Here is an 18,460-nt window from a genome sequence, read left to right as displayed (position 1 = left end):
CAAACTTTTTTTAATATCACGCAAACAATATACAAACATGGCGTGCAAAAACCAACTTCTACAGATGGCTTTACACAGAATGTTGCAAAGTAAGAATTTATGCTCGTTCACAGTGAAGGTCAGCTGCTTCCATTTTTTTCTCGGGCCCCAGAGAGGCTCACGAAGCAGACTATAAGGTTGGATTGTGTTTTGACCTTGACAGACAGAGATTGTGATGAAAGACTTTTCTTGAAGGAGTGTTGCTAAAACGTAAGAGAAGATAAAGATGACATTTCTGAAACGAAACCACTTTTATATATTATATCACTATGCGAAAGATCGTTGGCACACGCGGAGTCGTATTTTGGGACTGCACCACTCGTAGACAATGGAAATTGCAATTGTACTGTAAGTAACCCTTTAGATTATTTTATACCAAATATAATTACAATAGCGTAGCATTAAAGACCGCTCAAGTTGAACTTGTTCGTTGAAAGTGGCATAATGTTTTCTACCGCGCACTATCACCGCCGAATTGATCCCCTGTCGTTTAGAGGGCTCTGAAAAAGGCAGACGACACAGGGTGGGTTAATATAAATAATTTAACCGGTCTATAGGTGGTCAAGCGCTCTACTCGCTGTGCCACTTCACTGTAGCCTGTCAAGTGGCAAAGCGACTACAACGCTCGCTTTGACATCCGTTCACAGCTTGCTAACGCAAGTTCAAATCCCGGCAAGGCCAAACTGAGCCTTTCATCCTTCCGTGGTCGATAAATGAGCACCACACACCATGGTTAATAATAAGCACCGCTTAGATACCTCACGGTTCTTAGCGCTATATGAATGGGAAAATGTTATTATTTTATTATTTACATACTCCGTTGCACTATCTTCGATAGCAAATAGGTTCACGCCCTAATAAATAAAATGATGATTTTTAATGAAGATCGGCTGGTGACACTAATTTATGTTTTTTAAAACAGTTATGTGGCCCCATTTTGCCTATGTCACGATTTACAGACTCCAGCGGATGGGGTCTTCAACTGCCAGGTGCTGGTCCAAATATGCAACTTCATGACCCTCACCATTTTATGGGACAATCGCCAAGGACCAATATGCCCTTACGCAGTACTAGCGGCTACAAACAACATACCAACCAATAGGGTGGTCTAATGGCTCGTTGTTGGAGCAACCTTCCGAATATCAGAGCGACCATTTACTGCTTTTATCATAAATCAACAGCCTATCTAACGCAAAGGAACAATGCATGGCTCCAAATAAACTTTTGCTGATCGACAGCAGAGACAATAGCAAATCGCTGAATATTCACTAAACATTTCAATTGAAATAAATGTACTTTACCAAATGTACAATCCTGCTGTTTACTTTTAAACCACAGTTTCATATTCCGAATTGTGGCGCACTGAGTTGTAATCTGATCTAACACCCTCTGTACCGCAAAGGAACATCGCATGCTCAACATGAACTTTTGCGGATCGACAACAAAGACAAATGCAAATTGCTGAATATTCTCTAAACATTTGGGGGCCGATTCATGGAACAAACGTGTGCCGAAAATCGTTTCGCAAGCAGGCGCAAGCAGGCGCAAGCAGGCCAAGCAGGCGCAAGCGCAAAGAAACAGGCACACGCACACGCGTGCGATTCATGGAAGTCCCTGCGCGTGTTCACCTCGGGATGTGCGCCAAACCCGTGCATGGCGCACAAGTCACTGCAACATCCCAAAAGGCGTGCGCGACGCGCACAGTGAAAGCGCACAACCTCGGCACAAACACCAGAAAGTGGGCGGGACACGGGGCGTAACGCGCGGAATAGAGATCAACGCGCGAAAATAAGGGCGTAACTGGGGATGTACTGCAGGGAAGCAGACGGAACGCCCACACGCACTCGAACCACACGTATTCATGGAATCGAATAGGGCAAAGCCACGCACAGCCAAAGACACGAAGGCAGGCGGTAGAGTCCCAGCGCATCACAAAAGTGGCAACATACAGCAATTGGGTCTGTGCGAGCGGGGCACGTGTATTGTGTGGGTGCGCGGGAAGCAACACACGCGATCGAGCGGGGTACGTGTATTTCGGGGGCGTGCGGGATGTGACACACGCGATTGAGCGGGGTACGTGTATTTCGGGGGTGCACGGGAAGTTACACACGCGATTGAGTGGGGTACGTGTATATCGGGGGTGCGCGGGAAGTTAAATACGCGATTGAGCGGGGTACGTGTATTTCGGAGATGCGCGGGAAGTTACACACGCGATTGAGCGAGGTACGTGTATTTCGGGGGTGCGCGGGAAGTTACACACGCGATTGAGCGGGGTACGTGTATACCGGGGGTGCGCGGGAAGTTAAATACGTGATTGAGCGGGGTACGTGTATTTCGGAGATGCGCGGGAAGTTACACACGCGATTGAGCGAGGTACGTGTATTTCGGGGGTGCGCGGGAAGTTACACACGCGATTGAGCGGGGTACATGTATTTCGGGGGTGCGCGGGAAGTTACACAAGCGATTGAGCGGGGTACATGTATTTCGGGGGTGCGCGGGTAGTTACACACGCGATTGAGCGGGGTACGTGTATTTCGGGGGTGCGCAGGAAGTCACACACGCAATCTCATCAGGGTACGTGTATTTTGTGGTGCGGGGGAAGTATCCCACGCAACATCAGCTGGGTACGTGTATTCCAGGGGTGCGGCGAGAAGTTCCACACGCAATTCCATCAGGGTACGTGTATTACAGGAGTGCGCTGGAAGTTCCACACGCGATATCATCAGGGTACGTGTATTACAGGGGTGCGCGGGGAGCAGCACACGTGAATTGCACGTGTGGGTCCTCCCAGGTGTTCCCTCTACACCCTCCACAGCCCCTGCAGGTGGCTCACACCACAGGGGCCTACCCAGCACATGTCATGCAGGCACCCCATCCACCATGGCCATGCCCACCAGCCAACCCACATGTCAACTTGCACTACTGCCCACCAACGCATGTCCCCCTGCACCCCCAGCCACCAGGGGCACCCTCCACCAGGCCCCCACCCATGTCTTCCACCACCCACACCCCCCCAGTCACCAGGGGCAGCCTCCACCAGGCCCCCACCCATGTCTCCCACCACCCCCACCCCCCAGCAGTGCAGGGGCAGCCTCCACCATGCCCCCACCCATGTCTCACACCACCCCCACCCCCCGGCAGTGCAGGGGAAGCCTCCACCAGGCCCCCACCCATGTCTCACACCACCCCCACCCCCCAGCAGTGCAGGGGCAGCCTCCACCAGGCCCCCACCAATGTCTCCCCCCAACCCCCAGCCACCAGGGGCAGCCTCCACCAGGCCCCCACCCATGTCTCCCACCACCCCCACCCCCCAGCAGTGCAGGGGCAGACTCCACCAGGCCCCCACCCATGTCTACCACCACCCCCATCCCCCAGCCACCAGGGGCAGCCTCCACCAGGCCCCCACTCATGTCTCCCACCACCCCTACCCCCCAGTCACCAGGGGCACCTGCCAGCAGGCCCCCACCCATGTCCATCTCATGTTCCCCACCACCCCCACCCCCCAGCACTGTGGGGCACCTGCCAGCAGGCCCCCACCCATGTCCAACTCATGTTCCCCACCACCCCCACCCCCCAGCCACCAGGGGCAGCCTCCACCAGGCCCCCACCCATGTCTCCCACCACCCCCACCCCCCAGCAGTGCAGGGGCTGCCACCACCAGGCCCCCACCCATGTCTCCCACCACCCCCACCCCCCAGCAGTGCAGGGGCAGCCTCCACCAGGCCCCCACCCATGTCTCACACCACCCCCACCCCCCAGCAGTGCAGGGGCAGCCTCCACCAGGCCCCCACCCATGTCTCCCACCACCCCCACCCCCCAGCAGTGCAGGGACAGCCTCCAACAGGCCCCCACCCAAGTCTCACACCACCCCCACCCCCCGGCAGTGCAGGGGAAGCCTCCACCAGGCCCCCACCCATGTCTCACACCACCCCCACCCCCCAGCAGTGCAGGGGCAGCCTCCACCAGGCCCCCACCAATGTCTCCCCCCACCCCCCAGCCACCAGGGGCAGCCTCCACCAGGCCCCCACCCATGTCTCCCACCACCCCCACCCCCCAGCAGTGCAGGGGCAGACTCCACCAGGCCCCCACCCATGTCTACCACCACCGCCATCCCCCAGCCACCAGGGGCAGCCTCCACCAGGCCCCCACTCATGTCTCCCACCACCCCTACCCCCCAGTCACCAGGGGCACCTGCCAGCAGGCCCCCACCCATGTCCAACTCATGTTCCCCACCACCCCCACCCCCCAGCCACCAGGGGCAGCCTCCACCAGGCCCCCACCCATGTCTCCCACCACCCCCACCCCCCAGCAGTGCAGGGGCTGCCACCACCAGGCCCCCACCCATGTCTCCCACCACCCCCACCCCCCAGCAGTGCAGGGGTAGCCTCCACCAGGCCCCCACCCATGTCTCACACCACCCCCACCCCCCATCCCCCAGGGGCAGCCTCCACCAGGCCCCCACCCGTGTCTCCCACCACCCCCACCCCCCCAGTCACCAGGGGCAGCCTCCACCAGGCCCCCACCCATGTCTCCCATCACCCCCACCCCCCCAGTCACCAGAGGCAGCCTCCACCAGGCCCCCACCCATGTCTCCCACCACCCCCACCCCCCAGTCACCAGGGGCACCTGCCAGCAGGCCCCCACCCATGTCCAACTCATGTTCCCCAACACCCCCACCCCCCAGCACTGTGGGGCACCTGCCAGCAGGCCCCCACCCATGTCCAACTCATGTTCCCCACCACCCCCACCCCCCAGCCACCAGGGGCAGCCTCCACAAGGCCCCCACCCATGTCTCCCACCACCCCACCCCCCCAGCAGTGCAGGGGCAGCCACCACCAGGCCCCCACCCATGTCTCCCACCACCCCCACCCCCCAGCAGTGCAGGGGCAGCCTCCACCAGGCCCCACCCATGTCTCACACCACCCCCACCCCCCAGCCACCAAGGGCAGCCTCCACCAGGCCCCCACCCATGTCTCCCACCACCCCCACCCCCCCAGTCACCAGGGGCAGCCTCCACCAGGCCCACACCCATGTCTCCCACCACCCCCGCCCCCCAGTCACCAGGGGCACCTGCCAGCAGGCCCCCACCCATGTCCAGCTCATGTTCCCCACCACCCCCACCCCCCAGCACTGTGGGGGACCTGCCAGCAGGCCCCCACCCATGTCCAACTCATGTTCCCCACCACCCCCAGCCCCCAGCCACCAGGGGCAGCCTCCACCAGGCCCCCACCCATGTCTCCCACCACCCCACCCCCCCAGCAGTGCAGGGGCAGCCACCACCAGGCCCCCACCCATGTCTCCCACCACCCCCACCCCCCAGCAGTGCAGGGGCAGCCTCCACCAGGCCCCCACCCATGTCTCACACCACCCCCACCTCCCAGCAGTGTAGGGGCAGCCTCCACCAGGCCCCCACCCATGTCTCCCACCACCCCCACCCCCCAGCAGTGGAGGGGCAGCCTCCACCAGGCCCCCACCCATGTCTCCCACCACCCCCACCCCCCCAGTCACCAGGGGCAGCCTCCACCAGGCCCCCACCCATGTCTCCCACCACCCCCACCCCCCCAGTCACCAGAGGCAGCCTCCACTAGGCCCCCACCCATATCTCCCACCACCCCCACCCCCACCAGTGCAGGGGCAGCCTCCACCAGGCCCCCACCCATGTCTCCCACCACCCCACCCCCCAGTCACCAGGTGCACCTGCCAGCAGGCCCCCACCCATGTCCAACTCATGTTCCCCACCACCCCCACCCCCCAGGACTGTGGGGCACCTGCCACCAGGCCCCCACCCATGTCCAACTCATGTTCCCCACCACCCCACCCCCCAGCCACCAGGGGCAGCCTCCACCAGGCCCCCACCCATTTCTCCCACCACCCCCACCCCCCAGGAGTGCAGAGCAGCCTCCACCAGGCCCCCACCCATGTCTCACACCACCCCCAGCCACCAGGGGCAGCCTCCACCAGGCCCCCACCCATGTCTCCCACCACCCCCATCCCTCCAGCAGTGCAGGGGCAGCCACCACCAGGCCCCCACCCATGTCTCCCACCACCCCCACCCCCCAGCAGTGCAGGGGCAGCCTCCACCAGGCCCCCACCCATGTCTCCCACCACCCCCACCCCCCAGCACTGTGGGGCACCTGCCAACAGGCCCCCACCCATGTCCAACTCATGTCTCCCACCACCCCCACCGCCCAGCACTGTGGGGCACCTGCCAGCAGGCCCCCACCTATGTCCAACTCATGTTCCCCACCACCCCCACCCCCCAGCCACCAGGGGCAGCCTCCACCAGGCCCCCACCCATGTCTCCCACCACCCCACCCCCCCAGCAGTGCAGGGGCAGCCACCACCAGGCCCCCACCCATGTCTCCCACCACCCCCACCCCCCAGCAGTGCAGGGGCAGCCTCCACCAGGCCCCACCCATGTCTCACACCACCCCCACCCCCCAGCCACCAAGGGCAGCCTCCACCAGGCCCCCACCCATGTCTCCCACCACCCCCACCCCCCCAGTCACCAGGGGGGCAGCCTCCACCAGGCCCCCACCCATGTCTCCCACCACCCCCACCCCCCCAGTCACCAGGGGCAGCCTCCACCAGGCCCACACCCATGTCTCCCACCACCCCCGCCCCCCAGTCACCAGGGGCACCTGCCAGCAGGCCCCCACCCATGTCCAGCTCATGTTCCCCACCACCCCCACCCCCCAGCACTGTGGGGGACCTGCCAGCAGGCCCCCACCCATGTCCAACTCATGTTCCCCACCACCCCCAGCCCCCAGCCACCAGGGGCAGCCTCCACCAGGCCCCCACCCATGTCTCCCACCACCCAACCCCCCCAGCAGTGCAGGGGCAGCCACCACCAGGCCCCCACCCATGTCTCCCACCACCCCCACCCCCAGCAGTGCAGGGGCAGCCTCCACCAGGCCCCCACCCATGTCTCACACCACCCCCACCTCCCAGCAGTGCAGGGGCAGCCTCCACCAGGCCCCCACCCATGTCTCCCACCACCCCCACCCCCCAGCAGTGGAGGGGCAGCCTCCACCAGGCCCCCACCCATGTCTCCCACCACCCCCACCCCCCCAGTCACCAGGGGCAGCCTCCACCAGGCCCCCACCCATGTCTCCCACCACCCCCACCCCCCCAGTCACCAGAGGCAGCCTCCACTAGGCCCCCACCCATATCTCCCACCACCCCCACCCCCACCAGTGCAGGGGCAGCCTCCACCAGGCCCCCACCCATGTCTCCCACCACCCCACCCCCCAGTCACCAGGTGCACCTGCCAGCAGGCCCCCACCCATGTCCAACTCATGTTCCCCACCACCCCCACCCCCCAGGACTGTGGGGCACCTGCCACCAGGCCCCCACCCATGTCCAACTCATGTTCCCCACCACCCCACCCCCCAGCCACCAGGGGCAGCCTCCACCAGGCCCCCACCCATTTCTCCCACCACCCCCACCCCCCAGGAGTGCAGAGCAGCCTCCACCAGGCCCCCACCCATGTCTCACACCACCCCCAGCCACCAGGGGCAGCCTCCACCAGGCCCCCACCCATGTCTCCCACCACCCCCATCCCTCCAGCAGTGCAGGGGCAGCCACCACCAGGCCCCCACCCATGTCTCCCACCACCCCCACCCCCCAGCAGTGCAGGGGCAGCCTCCACCAGGCCCCCACCCATGTCTCCCACCACCCCCACCCCCCAGCACTGTGGGGCACCTGCCAACAGGCCCCCACCCATGTCCAACTCATGTCTCCCACCACCCCCACCGCCCAGCACTGTGGGGCACCTGCCAGCAGGCCCCCACCCATGTCCAACTCATGTTCCCCACCACCCCCACCCCCCAGCCACCAGGGGCAGCCTCCACCAGGCCCCCACCCATGTCTCCCACCACCCCACCCCCCCAGCAGTGCAGGGGCAGCCACCACCAGGCCCCCACCCATGTCTCCCACCACCCCCACCCCCCAGCAGTGCAGGGGCAGCCTCCACCAGGCCCCACCCATGTCTCACACCACCCCCACCCCCCAGCCACCAAGGGCAGCCTCCACCAGGCCCCCACCCATGTCTCCCACCACCCCCACCCCCCCAGTCACCAGGGGGCAGCCTCCACCAGGCCCCCACCCATGTCTCCCACCACCCCCACCCCCCAGTCACCAGGGGCAGCCTCCACCAGGCCCACACCCATGTCTCCCACCACCCCCGCCCCCCAGTCACCAGGGGCACCTGCCAGCAGGCCCCCACCCATGTCCAGCTCATGTTCCCCACCACCCCCACCCCCCAGCACTGTGGGGGACCTGCCAGCAGGCCCCCACCCATGTCCAACTCATGTTCCCCACCACCCCCAGCCCCCAGCCACCAGGGGCAGCCTCCACCAGGCCCCCACCCATGTCTCCCACCACCCAACCCCCCCAGCAGTGCAGGGGCAGCCACCACCAGGCCCCCACCCATGTCTCCCACCACCCCCACCCCCAGCAGTGCAGGGGCAGCCTCCACCAAGCCCCCACCCATGTCTCACACCACCCCCACCTCCCAGCAGTGCAGGGGCAGCCTCCACCAGGCCCCCACCCATGTCTCCCACCACCCCCACCCCCCAGCAGTGGAGGGGCAGCCTCCACCAGGCCCCCACCCATGTCTCCCACCACTCCCACCCCCCCAGTCACCAGGGGCAGCCTCCACCAGGCCCCCACCCATGTCTCCCACCACCCCCACCCCCCCAGTCACCAGAGGCAGCCTCCACTAGGCCCCCACCCATGTCTCCCACCACCCCCACCCCCCACCAGTGCAGGGGCAGCCTCCACCAGGCCCCCACCCATGTCTCCCACCACCCCCACCCCCCAGTCACCAGGTGCACCTGCCAGCAGGCCCCCACCCATGTCCAACTCATGTTCCCCACCACCCCCACCCCCCAGGACTGTGGGGCACCTGCCACCAGGCCCCCACCCATGTCCAACTCATGTTCCCCACCACCCCACCCCCCAGCCACCAGGGGCAGCCTCCACCAGGCCCCCACCCATTTCTCCCACCACCCCCACCCCCCAGGAGTGCAGAGCAGCCTCCACCAGGCCCCCACCCATGTCTCACACCACCCCCAGCCACCAGGGGCAGCCTCCACCAGGCCCCCACCCATGTCTCCCACCACCCCCATCCCCCCAGCAGTGCAGGGGCAGCCACCACCAGGCCCCCACCCATGTCTCCCACCACCCCCACCCCCCAGCAGTGCAGGGGCAGCCTCCACCAGGCCCCCACCCATGTCACCCACCACCCCCACCCCCCAGCACTGTGGGGCACCTACCAACAGGCCCCCACCCATGTCCAACTCATGTCTCCCACCACCCCCACCCCCCAGCACTGTGGGGCACCTGCCAGCAGGCCCCCACCCATGTCCAACTCATGTTCCCCACCACCCCCACCCCCCAGCAGTGCAGGGGCAGCCTCCACCAGGCCCCCACCCATGTCTCACACCACCCCCACCCCCCAGCACTGTGGGGCACCTGCCAGCAGGCCCCCACCCATGTCCAACTCATGTCTCCCACCACCCCCACCCCCCAGCACTGTGGGGCACCTGCCAGCACGCCCCCACCCATGTCCAAATCATGTTCCCCACCACCCCCACCCCCCAGCAGTGGAGGGGCAGCCTCCACCAGGCCCCCACCCATGTCTCCCACCACCCCCACCCCCCAGCACTGTGGGGCACCTGCCAGCAGGCCCCCACCCATGTGCAACTCATGTTCCCCAGCCAACATGTCATCACAATCTAGATCCCTGGTCCCTATGGTCAGCCTCCAAATGCAAAACACCCACCCGAGTATTGCATCCACCCACTCATAATTTGCAATTACATCACAGAACACCAGTTGCAAGTTCCGAAACAAACACATTTCCCTCACATACACCCAATGGGTGTCAGTGAATCTCAAAACACATATCATGAAATGCATGAAACCAATGAGATACCACACATTGAAGTTCACCAAAAATAATATGTATTAAAGGAAACATCAATAGCATAAAAAATGAAGAAACAGAAACGTGTACAAAAATGAAAAGAAGCATGTCCGTCAAAAAAAGCAAAACCAAAAATAAAAATCCAAAGTAATGTCCAAAGTCAATGTCCACAAAACAAAATCCAATGGGAAATAAAAAAGAAAGCCATTGCTCCATGGTTAAAAATAGAAAAAAAAATACAATCCAACTGTCAACTATGTACATGGGAACAATCCAGGGTCCATTATCCCAACAAAATAAAGGAAACCTATCTAACTACACTAACTAATAAAATAAACTATATACAAAAATGTGGCCAGTGTCCGAAAGGTCCAAATAAAATAAAAACAAAAATGAAACCTAACACTACCTAGAAACTATGTACAAGGGCAGTGGGCTAGTTTCACGGCTCACTTGTGGATGTTCCGGGCCATTGCATCATCGAACTCCTCCTCAATGTCCCGGAGGCGGTCCTCCTCCATGGCCCCGAGGGTCCGCAGGGCCGTCGACGTCTCCACCTCCAAACCCCTGCGGATTGCCTCGAGGCACTCGGCCCGCCTCAGGGCCCTCCGCATGGAGTTCTCCGCCCTGACCATTGTGAGCCGTGCCTCTTCCGCCCGCTGCCGCTCCGCATCTATGGCGTGGCCCAACCGCTGCCACACGGAAGACACTCTCTGTCCTGGGTCCTCCTGCCCTCCGGCCGATGCCTGCCCTTCCGATGTCGAAGACCCCGAGCCTTCATCGCTCCCACCACGTTGCTGCTGCTGCTGTGCCTCTGCCCGTGCACTGCCTCCTGCTGCCTGCACATCCTCCGCCGGCTGGGGTGCAGTCGTAGATGTGGCCACCCCTGCTGGACGTCCGACTCCCGACTGTGGCAGGGATGCCTCCTCCACCAGCCTGGCCGCACCGTCAGAGGCAGCTCCACAGGGCACCCAGGTGACTGATGGGTGGGAAGATGGCACAGAGGACGACTGGCGCCTAGGGGGTCCAGTTGAGGAGGGGGTCGGAGCAAGCCCCATCAGACGGAGGAATCCGGCCTGGGTGACCTGTCCCAGCAGGCTGATGTGGTCAACGAGCCATTCGAGATGACGTGCAGTCTCTCCATGAAAAGACTGCAGGTCACCTCGCATGGCCAGTTGACGCAACGCCACACCAGCCAGGACAGGCTCAACCCGGACCTGGATAGCCACGTCCGCAGGCAGAGGAAGGCCAGTTGACGTGAGCTCATCCCCTGCCTGAAAACGGGTCTGGACGTAGGCATCCCTGCTGGTGCAAGATGATGCAGGGACAGGATCGTGGACAGTATTGCACACAGGCACCTCCATGGAGGCCTGTGCTGCCTCCTGTCCCTGGTCCTGCACTGCACCTATGCACCAGTGGGATCCCCACCTCCAGACCCCGTCTCTGGTGCTTGCACGGCCTCCTCCTCCACCAAACCCCCCACCAACCTGGATGACTCCGTGCCATCTTCCCCTGTTGGGCCCTGTGGGGTCCCAGCTGCCCCTTCTGCTGCCGAGGAGTCCAACTCCAACCTCCGCCTCTTGGACCTCCCCCCGGCATCTGCGGCCTGGGACGCGGCACCGGACTCCACACTCCCCGACGAGATCACAACATGGGAGGGGAGCCGGGCCTTGCGTCTCCGGCTGGCGGTCGGATCCCCGCCGCTGTGCTCCACAGCACCTTCTCTGCCCTCTTCATCAGTTGACGCTGCAGACAGGGAGAAACAAAACACAGGCATCAGGGCACTGTACAATGGACACATACACACATGACAGTTGTACATGAGTGGCATTGGCAAACCTCAGACATGTCATCACAATCCCCAACACACAAGTCATTACAACTCGCACACATGAGCCATACCACAGCCATATCGCAACTGCCACCACCATCCATACACATACAACAGCATGAGCAGCCAAAGGTGAGCCAGACATCACATGCAACACAGGACGTGCACCACACATGTACACACACCACCACACTTGCATGCATGTGTACACCTCTGCCAAGTGTCGCACTGTTCAGACGGGCATCCATGTCACATCTGCCAATCAGGCTTCCACATACCGCTGTCACATGCATCCATGTTGCATCACTGTTGCACCCTTGTCAAATACACACACATGCACATGTACACAGTGTTGATACATGCAGCCGAAAACAACATACATGCGTGACATCACGGACATGTCTACTTACATACACATTCATCCAAACATGTGTGCCCACACAACTGCATTTGGCATGCAAGCCTACACACACAAGCACCATCCATGTCTCACACATTACAGCCCTCGCATGTGTCAGCCCCACGGCCCTGTACACCCCCACCTATACTCGACCCCATACAAACAGATGTGCAACCTTCACACTACTGAATAATCACCACACGCACTGCTCACAATCAGGATGCATGTACACTCACCGCTCGACTCCAGACGGGTCTGCTTCTCAAGGACCTGGACGTGGAGCGCTGGGGATATGCGTTCCAGGACCCTCATCTGTTCTTCCGACAAGTGGCCCCGGCGCCCCTTGGCATCCACTGCCTTCAAGAGGCGCCGGGCCTTGTTCAGGGTCCTGGACCTGAAGTCCTCCCAGCGCTTCCTGACATGTTGTAAGTCGCGGACTGCCACCCCCTCCGCGTTGATGGCAGTCACGATGTCAGTCCAGATCCGAGTCCGTCCTTCCTTTTCGGCGCGGGAACTTCCGAAGAGGGCATCATACTGCCCCAGAACTTGCTCCACCAGGACACCAACTTCGGTGGCACTGAAGCTGGTGCCCCTCTGCCTCTCTGGCCGGGGGTTGTCAGTGGTCACAGATGGTGTTTGCCCCGACATGACAACCCCAGAGGCAGGAGTGGGTGGGCAACTGGGTCCTGGGGCTGGGCTGTGGAGCGATGGAATCCCAGTCGGGAGTCTTCGGTTCCAGCAGGGGTGGTCACAGCAACAGCACCCCTGGCTGATGTGCAGGCAGCAAATGGCAGTGCACTTGGGCAGCAGGCAGACAGGCAGCAGCAGATGGCAGGTGGGAGCGTGCTCGGGGCTCTGGGGGGCAGTAGTTCGGCCTTCTGGGCAGGAGGGTGGTCTTCCGTGTGCTTACGCGTGGCCAGCTTGATACAGAGTGATTTGGCACGTGAAAAATCTGCACGTCAGCGTGTAATTCGAGGAAAGGCCCTTAGCGCGTAAGCGCGTCTGCACGCATATGCATTTTCATTGGACAGAAGGCCCCTCAAGTGCAAGCGCCCCTGTGACGTGTACAGACGTGCATGGGCATTTCAGCGCGCGTGAAAAACTGCACGTCCGCGTGTGATACGAGGAAAGGGCCCATGCGCGTAAGCGCGCGTGGAAAACTGCACGTCCGCGTGTAATACGTGGAAAGGCCCTTAGCGCGTATGCACGGCAGCACGCATATGCGATTTCATTGGACCAAAGGCCCTTAGCGCGTGAGCGCGTCTGTGACGTGACGCGCGCAGGTGTTTCCCTCATTGCAGGTGATGACAGAACACACGTGGATTTCCACCAATCGCGTGTGAAAGTTCCCGGCACCCCGGAACACACGTACCCAGGCTAATCGCATGTGGAAATTCCCGCGCACCCCGAAACACACGTACCCAGGCCAGTTGCGTGTACGCTCACTCCCCTCCGATCACATGCGATGACACTCAGACCGTATCCGAATACGGGAAACCCGTGCACGGCAAAAGATGTGCACAGGCGTCAACGCCTCTGCCACACGAAGGCAGGCGGAAGCGTCCCCGCGCACAGCATAAAAGTGCGCGCAAACAACAAACGCGTATATACAGCTATGATGAATGCCCCATTGTCGCTGCACTGATCGTGGGACACCACAGGAGGAGAAGAATAGCCAGGGAACGCATTTTCGCACCACGGACAAGCCTTTTTGGGATGCTTGACGACCAGGTCTATGGCAGGTATAGGTTTCCACCCCATATCATCCTAGACCTGGTCAGGGAGTGGGAAGATGACCTCACATCCCCCACCCTTTGCACCCAAGCATTGAGCCCCTTAGAGAAGCTGCTCAATGTCCTGCATTTTTTGGCCACTGGGTCATTTCAGCGGACCACTGCCATAGTGGGGGGGGTCTCACAGGCCACGCAGTCACGCTGCCTACACCAGGTACTGGCAATCATGACAGCGCGCCCCTCAGTCCGCAGGCACATATACATGCCCAGAACACCCGCAGAAAGGCAGGCCGTTGTCCTGGATTTTTTCAGGGTGGCACACTTCCCCAAAGTGCTCGGTGCCATAGATTGCACCCATGTGGCCCTACGTCCACCTAGTGCCATTGAGCACATCAACCAAAACCGCAAACATTGGCATTATATCAATGTACAGGTGATATGTGATGCAAAGGGAATCATCACCTCTGTCTATGCAAACTACCCTGGCTCCACCCATGACAGTTTCATATACAGAATGTCCGCCCTGAGCCGGGCCCTGGAAGCTGGGCAGCATGGCGACACATGGCTCCTAGTTCAGTACAAATGCCCGTGCACATGCATGCAAGTCACACACAGACAAATATCCAAACCCTAATAACCTCAACTATTATCACCTCCCCAGGGAACAGTGCCTACCCTCTGAGCAACCACATGATGACGCCAATCCGGAACCCCACCACACCACCCCAGGTAAGATACAACGCCGCCCATATTGCAACCAGGGGCATAGTGGAGCGCACATTCGGAGTGCTCAAGTCACGTTTCCGCTCCCTTTACCGCTCTGGTGGGCAACTACTCTATGCACCACCAGTAGTGTGCAGGATCATTGTGGCAGCATGTGTCCTGCACAATGTTGCAACACGGCAGAGCGTCCCGGTGGACATGGTGGTGCTCCCACATCCCCAACCACAGGCACAGGCGCTGCCCGTGGGAGGGGACAGGGCACGTGGCGAGGAAGCCCGGACCCAGCTTGTGGCCACATTTTTCACCTAAACTCCCACCCCTGCGGAGTGCACACAGGCCTGGCACATACCAGGTGACAATCGATGATGACAAAGAGACAGTTAACTGTCACAACCCTACCACCCTGAGAAAGTTGCCATGGAAGTGCCACATCGTCTGCATCCCTAGCTACTTAAACAAAAGCTATCCTGTGTGACCAAAAGGCACACATATGACATATGACATGATATGGGCCATACACAAGTATTCCAAGGCGCAATGAGGCAGGGAGGGGGGAACAAGGGAACACAGAGAACGGTACTACTAGGCCAGGTGTCATTGGGATCGTGCAAGTGCAGGGGTAGGGGGAATGGGAAAAGTGCAAGGGGAAGGGTGGGGGGGAGTCCAGTACAGGGGAAGTAGCCCAAAAAAATAATACATAGGTCGCCTGGTGGCAACTACAAAGGTAAGTGCAGACAAGTGCTGGGAAGGGAGGGCTGTAGGGATAGAGAGACAGTACTGCAGTGCAGGGGTTGCCAGGGAGGCAGTGCAAGTGGAGAGTGGCTGGGCCAGGGACCGAGGTCGGTGAGAGTGGCCCAGTTGCAGCTCCTGTGCAGTTCCAGTGGAGAATTCTGCAAGGGAGAGGCAGACAGTAAGCAGAAGCAAAGAGGAAGGTCTTGAGGTGCTTCCAGAACTGGAGATGATTCCCCTCAAGTTCAAGTCAGGCCGGAAGTCTGTTCCAGGGGGAGGGCCCTCCTGCGGAGAGAAATCTACCCCCAGCTAGTTGCTCTGAGAAGCGGATGACACGGACATGCAAGGTGTGCATCACACACACCTGCAAACCAGGCCATGGCCATCACTGTCATGTCACTCAAACCCTCCCAAACATCAACATGACATGGCACGCAATACTCATACACCAATGCAGTAACGATAAGGTACACATTGCCATGTCCTAAATGCACAGTGGCATTGGACACTGCTGCCTGACCCGGAATCAGATGAAATGACAGACCAACAACCTCCCACCCAAAATAAGTCATTTCCAAATGCATTACAACAGTCGTAGACGTAACATCACAATGAATGCCTGTCTACATGCACATTATGCATTGCAAAATCAACACTGCAGCTCATGTGTGCAGTGTCCTACTCCTGCATCACACTGCTCAGCGCACAGCACAGTGAACAGCCATTGTGTGTGATGCACACCCTGAGCATCACATCTAAGTGACAGACCACGTCAAACATCAAATTAGGCATGTACTGGATCCATGATCGGTCACAGAACATGGGCTGCCGGGACACAGTGGGCACCAGAAGGCAAACAGTGTACACGTGGATATGCAAGGGTGGGAGTACATGTAGTGCATCAGAGTGCAAGTGTGTGGTTCTGCAAGGACATGCACTCCACATATGCATGTGCACTCAAGTGACCATCAGTGTTCCCTACACATCACATGTGAACATCCACCATGTGTACACCCCAGCATGTCAAACCACAACTATCCCCTCGCACCTGAAAGGAAAACACAACACATGAACAGGCATTGATCAGCAGAACACAACATGTACATAGGATACCACCATTACTATGTCAGAGTTCCCATCACACTGCAGGGCAAGGCAACTATCAACAACAACCCCCCCCCCGCCCTCACAAATGACCATGACCCACTGAACAACTGCACCTGGGTCATGGAGCCTCCAAACCTCAATTCCACCTGGCCACAGGATCACCTTTACCCTTCGTCACCATCTCCCACCTTGTGTGTAAAAAGATGCCTGAACCCTCAGAATCCACACTCATTTCCAAAATCACAAAATCGAAGGCATAAAAACGAACCCGAACACCCTCCAGTAGATGACTTGATGTAGCAGTACCTCACAAAGGCCAAGTACTACCACAATGATGCAACAACTAAGGTAGCACAGCAAAACAATGTCACGACAGGATGTGAGACATGTGTGGTACATGACATAGGATGATGCACCATGAATGGATGTGTACTGTCACAGGTCCCCTGTACAGGCGCGGGAGTGTCACGAAACAACCACCCCCACCATGTCCCGGGTGCCTGCAAGGTCAAACTCACACAGGCCCCTGAGACCCTGGTGGGGAATGAGGTTCAGGAATATGCAGTCGGGACAGGTGTTGACACACTGGATGACTGGAATGAGCGGCAGGAGAGGGGAAGAGGAATGACACATGAAACTAGGGAATGCACAAAAATGTATAACCTGCATGAACACATACACAATCCAAACAAACTTGGACATCATTGTCATGGCCTTCTGTAGTCCAGGCTCAGGAGAGGTACAAACCAACCACCCCCTCTAGGGTTTTGGTGCCTGCAAGTTCGGGGCTTACACAGGCATCCGCAACCCCAGTGGGGAAAGAGGGTCAGGGAACTTTGCTTGGATAGGCACGGGAAGCAGGAACACCGGGTAGAGGGTACAGGTTTCAAAATTGCATAGGATCACGGGTGATTAGGGAGAAAAAAACATACCAAATTGAACCACACATACATCCATGCATCAGTACACTCCCCAGCAAGCCTATGCAGAGCAGTTCGTAAGAAAAACAACAAGACACTTAGCTCTGGTTTTGAGTGTTGGCCTCCTACCTGCGTACTCTCAGGTCCGGTTACAGGAGTACTGCAATGCTGCAAAGAGAGACACAGTCAACAACCTATACGTGCCAATTGCACAAAAACACAACACCAAACATGCCCCATAGCAACAGACTACTCTACAAAAAGCCAATCTGTGGTTGATGCTTCGTACCCATATATAACATCACCCCTGTGACGGATCATACACAGTCAATGCAGTAAGGCAGCCGCTGCTGGGTGCGTGGCAAATGGAACACCAATGTGTCACAATTCACACAACATGCAATGTTCCCTGGGTAAGCAGACAGACCCATATAGCAAGCCATGACTACAGAGCAAGTTGCGTACCACCATGACCGAAACAAAGTTGGCAGTGCATTTATCATGAAGTACGTGGAAAAGACATGCACTGCACCCGAGTATGTCCCTTGCTGTATGTCCCTGTGAGCTGCCCCTTTCCATGTCTCGGAAGGCTACATGGTTGATACAAGTGGCTCAATAGACCTTGGTGTACCGGAGGGTATGTGCCACTGCCCCTGCATGTGTCCCAGACAACCCTACTATCAGCAGCCATCAGTCCACAAACACATCTGAGCTGCATTGTGTGCTTCAACGCCAATATTCGTCTAAGCTCACCCTCAGTGCTGTGACTAAGCCTGCATGTGCAACTCGCCTGGTGCAAGCTTTGCTGTGTCGTGGCCCCCCTGTGATGCTCACCTTGCCTGGAGTTCCTTGGAACATGTCAGCAGTTCTAGGATGTGGGGCTGCAATCACTGTGCCTCTGCTTCTGCACACATGTGCATGTGGGCACCAAAAAATGGGTCCAGAATTCCGTCGTCCAATGGGCCATGTCTGCTGGCAAAGGTGCTCTGGAGGCTCATCCCCCTGCAGAAAGGGCATGAAACACATGATTAATGCTTCAAAGTCATC

The sequence above is a fragment of the Ambystoma mexicanum genome, chromosome 7p (genome assembly GCF_040938575.1).
Source record: "Ambystoma mexicanum isolate Mex_15411 chromosome 7p, UKY_AmexF1_1, whole genome shotgun sequence".
NCBI lineage: Eukaryota > Metazoa > Chordata > Amphibia > Caudata > Ambystomatidae > Ambystoma > Ambystoma mexicanum.
The sequence above is the reverse complement of the archived record's forward strand: the minus strand, read 5'-3'. Positions refer to the sequence as shown.